The 16,448-nt window shown below is 60.7% G+C and overlaps 1 long non-coding RNA gene across 1 annotated transcript; it reads right to left on the reverse strand.

Moving 5' to 3' along the window:
• Window positions 1-9,624: 9,624 nt before the first annotated feature.
• Window positions 9,625-12,382, reverse strand: LOC129201229 (uncharacterized). Its single transcript, XR_008575307.1, has 3 exons — window positions 12,279-12,382; window positions 10,798-10,879; window positions 9,625-9,843 (listed from the first exon to the last, which is right to left on the reverse strand). It is a non-coding gene; the product is annotated as an uncharacterized LOC129201229 (long non-coding RNA).
• Window positions 12,383-16,448: the final 4,066 nt, after the last annotated feature.

Here is a 16,448-nt window from a genome sequence, read left to right on the forward strand (position 1 = left end):
GGGCTTGGCGTGCATCAGAGGCGGAGTTTGTGTGAGGGGCGGAGTTTGCGTCGGGGGGCTTGCATGCATCAGGGGCGGAGTTTGCGTGAGGGGCGAGTTTTGCATTGGGGCGGGGCTTGGCATGCACCAGGTCAGAGTTTTTTTGGGGGCGGAGTTTGCGTGAGGGGGGGCTTGGCGTGCACAGGGCGGAGTTTGCCTGAGGGCGGGGCTTGGCTTGCATCAGGCAGATTTGCGCCGGGGCGGAGTTTCCATGAGGGGCGGGCTTGGTGTGCGTGAGGGGCGGAGTTTGTGGGGGGGCGGAGTTTGCGGGGGGGGCGGAGTTTGGCATGGGTCAGGGGCGGAGCCAAGAAGCATCACTTTTGGATCCCGAGGATGCGAGCAATGTGACCTTGTTGAATACGTTAATACCCCCACACACACCTCCTCCCTGCCCCCCATCACGGCCCCTCGCCCCCCCCCCCCCCCCCCAAAGGAAGCGCCAACGCAGCCGGCACGGCAAAAGAGACCGCAAGCGTTTATTCAGTCACACACAGAGCCGGTTCCGGAGAGACTCCGCACCGGGGCTCGGGGCCCGGCCCTGGGGCACCTCGGCTGTCCTACCCGAGCCACGCTCGCCAGTCCGGCGTGGAACAGACACACGGTCGGTCCGTCAGGCTGCTGGAGAGCTGGGCTGCTATGTGCAGGCTGCCGCCAAAACCGAGGAGCCAGCTGCAGGACGCTAGAAGAGAGGAGAAAAGGGGCAGCCAGCTGGATGGGGGGGCGGCGGCGGCGAGAGCGAGAAAGCACGAGGCAAGGAAAGGGACGGCGAGTGAAGGACGGGGACAGGGAGCCTGACAGAGAGGGAGGAAGAAGCGGCAGGAAGAGAGGCAGCGGGACGGCGACCGACAAACCAGGACGGGGAGCGGGACAGAGAGGCAGAAACGACCCTGGGCGGGCAGCGCCACGGCGAGGGAGGAAAAGAGAATAAGGCAGGGAGCCGGACCGAGAGGTACGGCGAGGGACAGCGGCACGGGGAGCAGGACAGAGCAACAGAGAATAAAAAAGGAAGCGGGAGCGTGAGAGAACCGGGCTGGGGAGCAGGGAGAAGGAGAGATAAAAGGAGAGAGCAACAGAGGGAAAGAGGACCGGGGGCGGGACGCTGGGGCAGAGTGAGAACAAGAGGGGCAGGGAGCAGGACAGAGGGGCAGAGGCAGAAGGAGGACAGAGGGACAGAGAGACAAAAGAGGAGACGAGGACTGGGCAGAGGGAGAGAAAGACGGGGGCAAGGAGCAGAGACACCAAGGTGCCAGGAAAAGGACGGTCAGATGGAGCGAGAAACAGGGTCGGGGAGCAGGACAAAAGGACAAAGAAAAAGGCGAGGAAGAAGGAAGGAAGGATAAAGGTGGGACAGGGAACGGGACATACGCAGCGAAACAAAGCAGAACAGAGAAGAGAGGACAGGGATTGAGGAACAGAGAGAGAGAGACGCAGGCTGGTACACAGAGACGGCGAAGGTAAGCAAAACCAGCGACGGGCAGGAGGACCTGGTTCTGACAACCCATCGCTCCCGGAGTCGCTTCCACGGCCTCAAAAAATGCGACGTGCCGCAAGACGAGAGAATGGGAGAGTGAAAGCAAAGGCACGGGAAACTTAACGCTCTTAGTAATTTCACTGAGCATCACAGCTTACAGTTACTCAATGTCTTCCGGTGTCACAGGGTGAGGTACAACTGATTTCGTCTCCATATCTCTGGACAGAGCTTTTCTCATATCTGGGGGGGGGGGGGGGAAGAAAAAAAAAAAAGATATTCTAAGACGACAGTCCTTGCACAAAGCCACGTTCAGCGAATTCTCTATTACAATAAGGTCGTTTCTAACCCAGAAGATTTCACAGAATCATAGAGTATCTCAAGTTGGAAGGGACCCATACGGATCACCGAGACCAAGCCCCCCGCTCCACGCGGGACTACCTAAAACTAACCCGTGCGACTAAGAGCATCGTTCAGACGCTCCTTGAACTCCTGACAGGCTCGGTGGCTGCGACCGCTTCCCTGGGGAGCCTGTTCCGTGACTGACCGACCGCCCTCTCAGTGAAAAGCCTTTTCCCAACGTCCGGTCTGAACTTGCCCTGACGCAGCTTCGTCCCGTTTCCTCGGGTCCTAGTGCCGGTCACCGGAGAGAGCGGAGGTCAGCGCCTCCCCCTCCGCCGTCCCCCTCGAGGAAGGTGTAGACTGCGATGAGGTCACCCCTCGGCCTTCCCTTCTCCAAGCTGAACAAACCAAGTGACCTCAGCCGCTCCCCCTAAGTCTTGCCTCGGAGACCTCTCGCCATCTCGGTCGCCCTCCTCCGCGCACGCTCCCAGAGCGTTGTTCGGCGGCACCGCTCTCGACTGGAACCTAACGCTGCACGTAACTCAACTGAGCGGAAAGGAAATGACGGGCTAAAGGGACAAATACACGATTTAAGGCAGCCGCAACGATGGCAGATGTCTGTCCGTAGCCCTTCTATTTATTTCACAGCGCTCCTGCGTATCAAACGAACGGTACCAGAGCAGAAAAGGTATACGGCGTGGCCACGGTACCCCTCGGGGAGGACGGCGATAGGAGAGAAGATCTAGAAAGAGGAAGCAGCTGGTACTTCGCTTTTGGTAACAGAATTAACATCAACACGTTCCTTCCCTTTGAAATTGAAAACGCCACCCAATTCTCTGCCACTGTTGACCACCGACACTTGTAAATTTCTAGTGAAACAGCTGAGGAAAACAAAGTTTCAGGTCCCTGGCTAGGGGAAGAAACCAGGCAAGCGCCGCCGTTCCTTCCCCCCGACAACACTAGCAAAAAAAACCAGCCGCTGGGGGCGAGCGTTCCTCCGAAAGAAAAATCAGGTGAGAAACCGCATTTTTATTTTCAGCTTACCTACAGGATAAATGTCTTTGTAGTTGCTACAAAACGTGTAAACTGCACAAAGATTAAGTTTTGTAACCGATCTAAGGTTCAGTACGAAAAACTACCAAAAGGAGTACGCAAAGTCCCACTCATCAACAATCATCTTACCCTGTTTCATATTATAAAAAAAAAAAAAAAAAAAAAAGTAATGCTAATCACACAGACAAGCCCAGGAACCCTCAACATGAGAATCTTTCCGTTCAGCCGGAGGCAGAACGAGTACTTACCACGGGCATCCTCCTCTGGCTCTCCGCTGCTAGCAGAGCGGCACGCCAACGCTGTCCGGTACACGCCGTAGTACGCCTAGTTGCTTCTACGTATTTACCGCCGCCTGATTTGATACTCTCACAAAGAGATCGACGAAAAAGCCACCCTTTCTTTGAAAAATAAAAACCAAAACCACACAGTTAAGGAACGGTAGGCGAACGTATTTCTAAATCATAACCCACGGCTTGCAGGCAGACCAAGAGCAGCTCTGACGATGCGGTACGCTCATCAAACATCTTTCACGCAGGAATAACAGATGTACTCCTTTACCACGGGACGCAGCCGGCACAGGGACAAATTTCATGCTGTTTTTGTCACACGACCGTCCTTCTGCACCAGCCAGTGGGTTCAGAATTAAGGACAGGACAGGCTAAACGCTCACACGAGCCTCCTATCCGTAAGAAACTATTAAAAATAGAAAAAAAAACTTCCACGTTTTAGATCGCGTTGCCTTAGGGACTGCCTCCTTCAAAGCCTGCCTGTTGGGGGGGGGGGTGGGGGGGCGCGTGTGCGCGCACGCACGCGCGTGAGGCGTGGAAATCGGTCGCAGAATTCAGTTGCCTAACGAGAGACGGCCCTTCTCCTCGCAAGGCAAACGTTTCAAAACGTCGCACTCTTTTCCGATTTTACCGGCTGGTACTGGGGTTGCCCTACCAGCATGAGTTGGGGACCCGTCCCTCTGGGTCCGTGCGACGCCAAATTAAATATTCTGCAAGTAACCGAGCAGGAGATGGAAAGTAAGCTAAGATGCTCTCTGCCGTACAACGTTTGTTCGCCATCGTACCCGAGGGAATCGCACAAAGCCCACGCTTGCCGAACCGGTACGTCGGAGGCCCTACGGGAAACGGCGCTGACGTTTCGCCAAGCTCTTCTCCTGTCAAGAAGAGGACCTTTTCTGCGGCATCCCTATTGGCGTTCGGCCTGCTTTCGGCTCATTCTGGCAGGTCAGCTTTCAGAGAAAGCCTGAGATTTCAAACCGCCAAGCAACATTCACCATTCTTGCTCTCTGACTACGGGGAATTTCAGCGAATCGGAACGCTACTTGGAGCCACGTTCCGGGTCTGTTTCGCCGCAAACCAAATATCTAAGCCACGGACCGGGCGCCCGTAGAAAAATTACTTTAAAAGATTAAAGACAAGCACAGTACTCACTTTTGTGAAATTTCTTCCGGTAGCGCCATCAATTTAGCGGCCGAACCCAGCCGTCGAAATTCCGGTGCAACGGAGCGAGCAGGAACGCGTCCGTGCCGCTCTTCCCTGGCCACGGAGCCTTCCGCTCTACCCGTTACTGCGAACGTACGGAGCATCGGCGCAGCAGCACCTGTGGAATAACGCACCGCCCACAGCTATACAGAAGAAGAATCCGAGACGACGGTAGAAGACCCCAGACCAAAAGTCACCGCGGGACTAAGGGACGCGCGGACAGCGCGCGAGGGGGCGGGTGTCCGGGACCCAAGCGTGGAACGGCCCCGGGATTTCTTTGTTCGGGGTCCCTCTCTTTGGAGGCGCCCCGCCCGGGCCGATCCCGCTGCTGCACCTTTCAGTTACGTTAATTATTTTACAAAATCCGACACCCGGAGACTGCTGCCGGAAGCCTCGGGTCGAGCCCGAAGGAGGAGGAGGAGGAGGAAGCGCGCCCGAGAAGAAGCGTGCGCGCGACACCGTGAACGGGGTGCGAACGCTGGGGCGGCAGCTGCTCCTCCTCAAACAGAGACAGAGAGAGAAAGAAGAGGGGGAAAGCCACAGGGTACAGAGGGCGGAAGTGGAAAAGAGGGGCCGGGAGCCGGACAGAGGGAGGTGGAGAAAGAGGCCGTCGGAAGGGAAGGGACGGGCTGCGGGGCAGAGGGGGACTTGCCGGCGCCAGGTTCGCGGTTCCACCCGATAATCGTAAAGGTCTCTGCCAACCTCGACGATTCGGTCGCTTTAAAAAAACAATCGGGATCTCGAGGCGGACCGAGGGAGAGACGGAGAATATAAAAACGGTCGCGGCTAAGAGGGCAGAGAGGGAGGAATCGCGAGACAGGGAGAGGCAAGCCGGGCAGGGGAAAAAGTCCCGACAGGCTTCTGCAGCGACAGGGAGGAATTGAAGATTCGAGAGAGGGAGCTGGACAGAGAGAAAGACGGGGAAAGGTAAGACGGTGGCGAGCTACCAGGCAGAGAAGCAGAGTTTAATGCCGGGGACCGGGAGAGGGACAGAGAGGGAAGGAGAAAGGAACGAAGGGACGGGCTGCGGGGGCAGACAGGGAGGAAGGAAGGAAGGAAGAAAGAAAGAGGGACAGGGAGCCAGACGAACCGCGACGGGGAAAGAAAAAGGTACCGACGGGCTAGGAGGCAGAGAGGGGAGACTTTAGAAAAACAGGGACGGGGAGCGAGACGGAGCCAGACCGAAAAAAGGATCCATAGCGACGGGTGCCGGGACAGAGAGGCGGGCCTTCAAAACGAGGGGCAGGGAAGAGGCTCAAGAGGGACGGAGAAAGAGAGAGACTCACGACGACTCGCTACGGAGCCGAGAAGGAAGACCTCGAACAACAGGAACGAGGAGCCGCACAGAGAGAGCCAGAGATGGCAGAAATACCGACAGGCTACAGGACCGAGGGGGAGGAATGCAGAAACAGTGGCTGGGGGGCCGGACAGAGAGACAGGGAGAGAGAGAAGGAAACAATAGCCACGGGCTACGGGGCAGAGAGAGCGAGGACCTAAAAAAGGTGGGGACAGGCAGCCCGTCAGAGCGAGATGGAAAAAGAACATAGCGGGGAGCAGAAAGCAAACCAAAAAACCCCACAGCGGGGTGGGAAAGCGAGGGGGGGCAGAGGAGGGCCCGCGACGCAGAGGAGAGGCGATGGGGCCCCGCGGGCCCAGGACTCACCGCAGCTCTGGCTCTCGGCGCTGCCGGGAGAGCTTGCCAGCGCAGACGCTTCTTTCTCCCGCTCTCCGCCTTTCCTTTGCTGTCACTCCGGTCGCTCGGCTGTCCTCCGCCTAAGAGAATACACGGGTGTCTTACAGCTCCGAGGAGACGAGTCTGCCTAGATGAGTAGCCTGCCTCCCTGCCTCCCTCGGTACGCGGCCGCACCGTGCTTTGGATTACGCGTGGCGACCCTGCGGTGCCCGTCGGCAGCCTGACCTGCCGCGGAGCGCAACGAGGGATCTTTCCTCACCCGGCGAGGCAGGCGCTCTCTTGCCTGCAGCGGGAGGCAGCTGCCGGCCGGAGAGCCTTCCATCTCTTCTTCTTCTTCTTCACCTTTCTCTGGCCATTCCAGCTTCCCTTAGGGCAGCTGCTGTCCACGGCCGGTAAGCGCTCCGCCGCCTGTCCCTTTTCGCCCCCACGCCACGAGGCGAGCCAGGCCAGGCACAGGCGAGGCGGGTGCAGTCGACGGCATCCCCAAGGGAGGGACGGGCAACCACGTCCTCAGCGCGGCCTGGGAGAGGGAAAGAAAAAGCAGTGGCCGTTACTACCGGAGGTCGGCCCTGGCCGGAGACCCTCCTCCTTCTGCAGGGGCTTCCGGAGACGCCGCTCTTTCCCCGCGCTGCTGCTGCTGCCGCCGCCGCCAGCACCCCTGTTCAGGAAGAAAGCGGCACAGGCGAGGGCCAGCTTGCCGCCTTCACGCCAGGGCTCGGGGGCGGCCTGGGGGCTGCCGGACAGGCTTCCGGAGAGTCCGACCGGTAGCGCTCGTCTCGGGACACCGGGCAACGCCTCGCCGCGCGCGCGCTCTCGTAGCACGGCCGCACCGCTGCTCGGGAGCGGCTGGAAGCCTGCAGAAAACCACTCGAAACCGGCAAAAAAAACCCCAACCTCGCGCTCCTGCGAGAGCAAGTCGGGCTGTCCGGCAGCCACGTCCGCGAAAACGACGCCTCCCGGCACGCACTGGCAAGCGCCGCGTGGCAGCCATTAGAGTGCCGTAAGACTACACTTCCCGGCGTGCTCCGGGGAGCCAATATGGCCGACCAGCAGCCGCGTGCCCCAAGACTGCAACTGCCGGCGTGCCGCGGGAGGCAGCCTTCCACGCTTCCTGACCCTGCGGGGGACACCGTCCCGTGCCCTCACCCCAAAGCCGACTCACCCGAAAGCCCCGCCGAGCCGCGACGGCAGCCCCGAGCTCCGCAGCGCGGCTCCGGGCTGGCGCCCCCCCCCCGCCCCCCGCCCCCGCCTCCCCTCAGCCACCTCCGAAAGGCGCGGACGCCCGCCGGCTCCGGGCAGCCCCCGCCGCGCGGCTCCGGACGGTCTCCCCGCCCGGTTCCGACACGGCGCGCACCCCCCCCCACCCGCCGCACGGCTCCGGGCAGCCCCCCTCCCCTCTGTGACACGGACCCCGCCGCCCCCCCCCGCCCCCCCGCCTCTCCTCGGAGGCGGCACCGCTGCCGCCGCCCTCCTCGGGGCTTTCCCCGGGACCCGCCGGTCCGTCCCGCTGCCCCGCTCACCTTCTCCCTCCGTGCAGCCGCAGCCCGGCGACGCCTCCGCTCCTCCCTCGGCTCACAGCAGCCCCTGCACACCGGCTGCCGGCAGCCGGTTCCGGGGAGGGGGCGTGGCGCTGCACTGCGCATGCGCGGCGCTGCCGCTGCAGTACCGAAATTTGGTCACTAGGCGGCAGCACCGAGCGAGCATGCGCTGTGCGATGCGTGAGGGGCGGGGCTTGGCGTGCGTCGGGGGGCGGAGTTTGCGTGAGGGGCGGGGCTTGGCGTGCGTCGCGGGCGGAGTTTGCGTCGGGGGCGGAGTTTGCGTGAGGGGCGGGGCTTGGCATTCGTCGGGGGCGGAGTTTGCGTGAGGGGCGGGGCTTGGCGTGCGTCGGGGGAGGAGTTTGCGTCGGGGGCGGTGTTTGCGTGAGGGGCGGGGCTTGGCGTGCGTCGGGGGCGGAGTTTGCGTGAGGGGCGGAGTTTGCGTCGGGGGCGGGGCTTGGCGTGCGTCGGGGGCGGAGTTTGCGTGAGGGGCGGAGTTTGCGTGAGAGGCGGGGCTTGGCATGCGTCGGGGGCGGAGTTTGCGTGAGGGGCGGGGCTTGGCGTGCGTCGGGGGGAGGAGTTTGCGTCGGGGGCGGAGTTTGCGTGAGGGGCGGGGCTTGGCGTGCGTCGGGGGCGGAGTTTGCGTGAGGGGCGGAGTTTGCGTGAGGGGCGGAGTTTGCGTGAGGGGCGGGGTTTGCGTGAGGGGCGGAGTTTGCGTGAGGGGCGGAGTTTGCGTCGGGGGCGGGGCTTGGCGTGCGTCGGGGGCGGAGTTTGCGTGAGGGGCGGAGTTAGCGTCGGGGGGCGGAGTTTGTGTGAGGGGCGGGGCTTGGCTTGCATCGGGGCGGAGTTTGCGCCGGGGGCGGAGTTTACATCAGGGGCGGGGCTTGGCTTGCGTCGGGGCGGAGTTTGAGTGAGGGGCGGAGTTTGCGTGAGGGGCGGAGTTTGCGTCGGGGGCGGGGTTTGCGTGAGGGGCGGGGCTTGGCGTGCATCAGGGGCGGAGTTTGCGTGAGGGGGGCTTGGCATTGCATCAGGGGCGGAGTTTGCGTGAGGGGCGGGGCTTGGCGTGCATCGGGGGAGGAGTTTGCGTCGGGGGCGGAGTTTGAGTGAGGGGCGGGGCTTGGCGTGCGTCGGGGGCGGAGTTTGCGTGAGGGGCGGAGTTTGCGTCGGGGGCGGAGTTTGCGTGAGGGGCGGGGTTTGCGTGAGGGGCGGAGTTTCAATGAGGGGCGGAGTTTGCGTCGGGGGCGGGGCTTGGCGTGCGTCGGGGGCGGAGTTTGCGTGAGGGGCGGAGTTAGCGTCGGGGGGGCGGAGTTTGCGTGAGGGGCGGAGTTTGCGCCAGGGGCAGAGTTTGCGTGAGGGGCGGGGTTTGCGTGAGGGGCGGGGTTTGCATCGGGGGCGGGGCTTGGCTTGCATCAGGGCGGAGTTTGCGCCGGGGGCGGAGTTTACATCAGGGGCGGGGCTTGGCTTGCATCGGGGCGGAGTTTGAGTGAGGGGCGGGGCTTGGCGTGCATCAGAGGCGGAGTTTGCGTGAGGGGGGCTTGGCGTGCATCAGGGGCGGAGTTTGCGTGAGGGGCGGAGTTTGCATTGGGGCGGGGCTTGGCGTGCACCAGGGTCAGAGTTTGTGTGGGGGCGGAGTTTGCGTGAGGGGGGCTTGGCGTGCATCAGGGCGGAGTTTGCCTGAGGGGCGGGGCTTGGCTTGCATCAGGGCAGAGTTTGCGCCGGGAGGCGGAGTTTCCATGAGGGGCGGGGCTTGGTGTGTGTGAGGGGCGGAGTTTGTGGGGGCGGAGTTTGCGGGGGGGCGGAGTTTGCGGGGGGGCGGAGTTTGGCATGGGTCAGGGGCGGAGCCAAGAAGCATCACTTTTGGATCCCGAGGATGCGAGCAATGTGACCTTGTTGAATACGTTAATACCCCCACACACACCTCCTCCCCTGCCCTCCATCACGGCCCCTGGCCCCTCGCCCCCCCCCCCCCCCCAAGGAAGCGCCAACGCAGCCGGCACGGCAAAAGAGACCGCAAGCGTTTATTCAGTCACACACAGAGCCGGTTCCGGGAGAGACTCCGCACCGGGGCTCGGGGCCCGGCCCTGGGGCACCTCGGCTGTCCTACCCGGAGCCACGCTCGCCAGTCCGGCGTGGAACAGACACACGGTCGGTCCGTCAGGCTGCTGGAGAGCTGGGCTGCTATGTGCAGGCTGCCGCCAAAACCGAGGAGCCAGCTGCAGGACGCTAGAAGAGAGGAGAAAAGGGGCAGCCAGCTGGATGGGGGGGGCGGCGGCGGCGAGCGAGAAAGCACGAGGCAAGGAAAGGGACGGCGAGTGAAGGACGGGGACAGGGAGCCTGACAGAGAGGGAGGAAGAAGCGGCAGGAAGAGAGGCAGCGGGACGGCGACCGACAAACCAGGACGGGGAGCGGGACAGAGAGGCAGAAACGACCCTGGGCGGGCAGCGCCACGGCGAGGGAGGAAAAGAGAATAAGGGCAGGGAGCCGGACCGAGAGGTACGGCGAGGGACAGCGGCACGGGGAGCAGGACAGAGCAACAGAGAATAAAAAAAGGAAGCGGGAGCGTGAGAGAACCGGGCTGGGGAGCAGGGAGAAGGAGAGATAAAAGGAGAGAGCAACAGAGGGAAAGAGGACCGGGGAGCGGGACGCTGGGGCAGAGTGAGAACAAGAGGGGCAGGGAGCAGGACAGAGGGGCAGAGGCAGAAGGAGGACAGAGGGACAGAGAGACAAAAGAGGGAGACGAGGACTGGGCAGAGGGGAGAGAAAGACGGGGGCAAGGAGCAGAGACACCAAGGTGCCAGGAAAAGGACGGTCAGATGGAGCGAGAAACAGGGTCGGGGAGCAGGACAAAAGGACAAAGAAAAAGGCGAGGAAGAAGGAAGGAAGGATAAAGGTGGGACAGGGAACGGGACATACGCAGCGAAACAAAGCAGAACAGAGAAGAGAGGACAGGGATTGAGGAACAGAGAGAGAGAGACGCAGGCTGGTACACAGAGACGGCGAAGGTAAGCAAAACCAGCGACGGGCAGGAGGACCTGGTTCTGACAACCCATCGCTCCCGGTGTCGCTTCCACGGCCTCAAAAAATGCGACGTGCCGCAAGACAAGAGAATGGGAGAGTGAAAGCAAAGGCACGGGAAACTTAACGCTCTTAGTAATTTCACTGAGCATCACAGCTTACAGTTACTCAATGTCTTCCGGTGTCACAGGGTGAGGTACAACTGATTTCGTCTCCATATCTCTGGACAGAGCTTTTCTCATATCTGGGGGGGGGGGGGGGGGGGAAGAAAAAAAAAAAGATATTCTAAGACGACAGTCCTTGCACAAAGCCACGTTCAGCGAATTCTCTATTACAATAAGGTCGTTTCTAACCCAGAAGATTTCACAGAATCATAGAGTATCTCAAGTTGGAAGGGACCCATACGGATCACCGAGACCAAGCCCCCCGCTCCACGCGGGACTACCTAAAACTAAACCGTGCGACTAAGAGCATCGTTCAGACGCTCCTTGAACTCCTGACAGGCTCGGTGGCTGCGACCGCTTCCCTGGGGAGCCTGTTCCGTGACTGACCGACCGCCCTCTCAGTGAAAAGCCTTTTCCCAACGTCCGGTCTGAACTTGCCCTGACGCAGCTTCGTCCCGTTTCCTCGGGTCCTAGTGCCGGTCACCGGAGAGAGCGGAGGTCAGCGCCTCCCCCTCCGCCGTCCCCCTCGAGGAAGGTGTAGACTGCGATGAGGTCACCCCTCGGCCTTCCCTTCTCCAAGCTGAACAAACCAAGTGACCTCAGCCGCTCCCCCTAAGTCTTGCCTCGGAGACCTCTCGCCATCTCGGTCGCCCTCCTCCGCGCACGCTCCCAGAGCGTTGTTCGGCGGCACCGCTCTCGACTGGAACCTAACGCTGCACGTAACTCAACTGAGCGGAAAGGAAATGACGGGCTAAAGGGACAAATACACGATTTAAGGCAGCCGCAACGATGGCAGATGTCTGTCCGTAGCCCTTCTATTTATTTCACAGCGCTCCTGCGTATCAAACGAAGAGCAGAAAAGGTATACGGCGTGGCCACGTTACCCCTCGGGGAGGACGGCGAAAGGAGAGAAGATCTAGAAAGAGGAAGCAGCTGGTACTTCGCTTTTGGTAACAGAATTAACATCAACACGTTCCTTCCCTTTGAAATTGAAAACGCCACCCAATTCTCTGCCACTGTTGACCACCGACACTTGTAAATTTCTAGTGAAACAGCTGAGGAAAACAAAGTTTCAGGTCCCTGGCTAGGGGAAGAAACCAGGCAAGCGCCGCCGTTCCTTCCCCCCGACAACACTAGCAAAAAAAACCAGCCGCTGGGGGCGAGCGTTCCTCCGAAAGAAAAATCAGGTGAGAAACCGCATTTTTATTTTCAGCTTACCTACAGGATAAATGTCTTTGTAGTTGCTACAAAACGTGTAAACTGCACAAAGATTAAGTTTTGTAACCGATCTAAGGTTCAGTACGAAAAACTACCTAAAGGAGTACGCAAAGTCCCACTCATCAACAATCATCTGACCCTGTTTCATATTATAAAAAAAAAAAAAAAAAAAAAAAGTAGTAATGCTAATCACACAGACAAGCCCAGGAACCCTCAACATGAGAATCTTTCCGTTCAGCCGGAGGCAGAACGAGTACTTACCACGGGCATCCTCATCTGGCTCTCCGCTGCTAGCAGAGCGGCACGCCAACGCTGTCCGGTACACGCCGTAGTACGCCTAGTTGCTTCTACGTATTTACCGCCGCCTGATTTGATACTCTCACAAAGAGATCGACGAAAAAGCCACCCTTTCTTTGAAAAAATAAAAACCAAAACCACACAGTTAAGGAACGGTAGGCGAACGTATTTCTAAATCATAACCCACGGCTTGCAGGCAGACCAAGAGCAGCTCTGACGATGCGGTACGCTCATCAAACATCTTTCACGCAGGAATAACAGATGTACTCCTTTACCACGGGACGCAGCCGGCACAGGGACAAATTTCATGCTGTTTTTGTCACACGACCGTCCTTCTGCACCAGCCAGTGGGTTCAGAATTAAGGACAGGACAGGCTAAACGCTCACACGAGCCTCCTATCCGTAAGAAACTATTAAAAATAGAAAAAAAAACTTCCACGTTTTAGATCGCGTTGCCTTAGGGACTGCCTCCTTCAAAGCCTGCCTGTTGGGGGGGGGGGGGGGGGGGGCGCGTGTGCGCGCACGCACGCGCGTGAGGCGTGGAAATCGGTCGCAGAATTCAGTTGCCTAACGAGAGACGGCCCTTCTCCTCGCAAGGCAAACGTTTCAAAACGTCGCACTCTTTTCCGATTTTACCGGCTGGTACTGGGGTTGCCCTACCAGCATGAGTTGGGGACCCGTCCCTCTGGGTCCGTGCGACGCCAAATTAAATATTCTGCAAGTAACCGAGCAGGAGATGGAAAGTAAGCTAAGATGCTCTCTGCCGTACAAGGTTTGTTCGCCATCGTCCCCGAGGGAATCGCACAAAGCCCACGCTTGCCGAACCGGTACGTCGGAGGCCCTACGGGAAACGGCGCTGACGTTTCGCCAAGCTCTTCTCCTGTCAAGAAGAGGACCTTTTCTGCGGCATCCCTATTGGCGTTCGGCCTGCTTTCGGCTCATTCTGGCAGGTCAGCTTTCAGAGAAAGCCTGAGATTTCAAACCGCCAAGCAACATTCACCATTCTTGCTCTCTGACTACGGGGAATTTCAGCGAATCGGAACGCTACTTGGAGCCACGTTCCGGGTCTGTTTCGCCGCAAACCAAATATCTAAGCCACGGACCGGGCGCCCGTAGAAAAATTACTTTAAAAGATTAAAGACAAGCACAGTACTCACTTTTGTGAAATTTCTTCCGGTAGCGCCATCAATTTAGCGGCCGAACCCAGCCGTCGAAATTCCGGTGCAACGGAGCGAGCAGGAACGCGTCCGTGCCGCTCTTCCCTGGCCACGGAGCCTTCCGCTCTACCCGTTACTGCGAACGTACGGAGCATCGGCGCAGCAGCACCTGTGGAATAACGCACCGCCCACAGCTATACAGAAGAAGAATCCGAGACGACGGTAGAAGACCCCAGACCAAAAGTCACCGCGGGACTAAGGGACGCGCGGACAGCGCGCGAGGGGCGGGTGTCCGGGACCCAAGCGTGGAACGGCCCCGGGATTTCTTTGTTCGGGGGTCCCTCTCTTTGGAGGCGCCCCGCCCGGGCCGATCCCGCTGCTGCACCTTTCAGTTACGTTAATTATTTTACAAAATCCGACACCCGGAGACTGCTGCCGGAAGCCTCGGGTCGAGCCCGAAGGAGGAGGAGGAGGAGGAAGCGCGCCCGAGAAGAAGCGTGCGCGCGACACCGTGAACGGGGTGCGAACGCTGGAGCGGCAGCTGCTCCTCCTCAAACAGAGACAGAGAGAGAAAGAAGAGGGGGAAAGCCACAGGGTACAGAGGGCGGAAGTGGAAAAGAGGGGCCGGGAGCCGGACAGAGGGAGGTGGAGAAAGAGGCCGTCGGAAGGGAAGGGACGGGCTGCGGGGCAGAGGGGGACTTGCCAGCGCCAGGTTCGCGGTTCCACCCGATAATCGTAAAGGTCTCTGCCAACCTCGACGATTCGGTCGCTTTAAAAAACAATCGGGATCTCGAGGCGGACCGAGGGAGAGACGGAGAATATAAAAACGGTCGCGGCTAAGAGGGCAGAGAGGGAGGAATCGCGAGACAGGGAGAGGCAAGCCGGGCAGGGGAAAAAGTCCCGACAGGCTTCTGCAGCGACAGGGAGGAATTGAAGATTCGAGAGAGGGAGCTGGACAGAGAGAGAGACGGGGAAAGGTAAGACGGTGGCGAGCTACCAGGCAGAGAAGCAGAGTTTAATGCCGGGGACCGGGAGAGGGACAGAGAGGGAAGGAGAAAGGAACGAAGGGACGGGCTGCGGGGCAGACAGGGAGGAAGGAAGGAAGGAAGAAAGAAAGAGGGACAGGGAGCCAGACGAACCGCGACGGGGAAAGAAAAAGGTACCGACGGGCTAGGAGGCAGAGAGGGGAGACTTTAGAAAAACAGGGACGGGGAGCGAGACGGAGCCAGACCGAAAAAAGGAACCATAGCGACGGGTGCCGGGACAGAGAGGCGGGCCTTCAAAACGAGGGGCAGGGAAGAGGCTCAAGAGGGACGGAGAAAGAGAGAGACTCACGACGACTCGCTACGGAGCCGAGAAGGAAGACCTCGAACAACAGGAACGAGGAGCCGCACAGAGAGAGCCAGAGATGGCAGAAATACCGACAGGCTACAGGACCGAGGGGGAGGAATGCAGAAACAGTGGCTGGGGGCCGGACAGAGAGACAGGGAGAGAGAGAAGGAAACAATAGCCACGGGCTACGGGGCAGAGAGAGCGAGGACCTAAAAAAGGTGGGGACAGGCAGCCCGTCAGAGCGAGATGGAAAAAGAACATAGCGGGGAGCAGAAAGCAAACCAAAAAACCCCACAGCGGGGTGGGAAAGCGAGGGGGGCAGAGGAGGGCCCGCGACGCAGAGGAGAGGCGATGGGGCCCCGCGGGCCCAGGACTCACCGCAGCTCTGGCTCTCGGCGCTGCCGGGAGAGCTTGCCAGCGCAGACGCTTCTTTCTCCCGCTCTCCGCCTTTCCTTTGCTGTCGCTCCGGTCGCTCGGCTGTCCTCCGCCTAAGAGAATACACGGGTGTCTTACAGCTCCGAGGAGACGAGTCTGCCTAGATGAGTAGCCTGCCTCCCTGCCTCCCTCGGTACGCGGCCGCACCGTGCTTTGGATTACGCGTGGCGACCCTGCGGTGCCCGTCGGCAGCCTGACCTGCCGCGGAGCGCAACGAGGGATCTTTCCTCACCCGGCGAGGCAGGCGCTCTCTTGCCTGCAGCGGGAGGCAGCTGCCGGCCGGAGAGCCTTCCATCTCTTCTTCTTCTTCTTCACCTTTCTCTGGCCATTCCAGCTTCCCTTAGGGCAGCTGCTGTCCACGGCCGGTAAGCGCTCCGCCGCCTGTCCCTTTTCGCCCCCACGCCACGAGGCGAGCCAGGCCAGGCACAGGCGAGGCGGGTGCAGTCGACGGCATCCCCAAGGGAGGGACGGGCAACCACGTCCTCAGCGCGGCCTGGGAGAGGGAAAGAAAAAGCAGTGGCCGTTACTACCGGAGGTCGGCCCTGGCCGGAGACCCTCCTCCTTCTGCAGGGGCTTCCGGAGACGCCGCTCTTTCCCCGCGCTGCTGCTGCCGCTGCCGCCGCCGCCAGCACCCCTGTTCAGGAAGAAAGCGGCACAGGCGAGGGCCAGCTTGCCGCCTTCACGCCAGGGCTCGGGGGCGGCCTGGGGCTGCCGGACAGGCTTCCGGAGAGTCCGACCGGTAGCGCTCGTCTCGGGACACCGGGCAACGCCTCGCCGCGCGCGCGCTCTCGTAGCACGGCCGCACCGCTGCTCGGGAGCGGCTGGAAGCCTGCAGAAAACCACTCGAAACCGGCAAAAAAACCCCAACCTCGCGCTCCTGCGAGAGCAAGTCGGGCTGTCCGGCAGCCACGTCCGCGAAAACGACGCCTCCCGGCACGCACTGGCAAGCGCCGCGTGGCAGCCATTAGAGTGCCGTAAGACTACACTTCCCGGCGTGCTCCGGGGAGCCAATATGGCCGACCAGCAGCCGCGTGCCCCAAGACTGCAACTGCCGGCGTGCCGCGGGAGGCAGCCTTCCACGCTTCCTGACCCTGCGGGGACACCGTCCCGTGCCCTCACCCCAAAGCCGACTCACCCGAAAGCCCCGCCGAGCCGCGACGGCAGCCCCGAGCTCCGCAGCGCGGCTCCGGGCTGGCGCCCCCCCCCCGCC

The sequence above is a fragment of the Grus americana genome, unplaced genomic scaffold (genome assembly GCF_028858705.1).
Source record: "Grus americana isolate bGruAme1 unplaced genomic scaffold, bGruAme1.mat scaffold_877, whole genome shotgun sequence".
Taxonomy (NCBI): Eukaryota; Metazoa; Chordata; class Aves; order Gruiformes; family Gruidae; genus Grus; species Grus americana.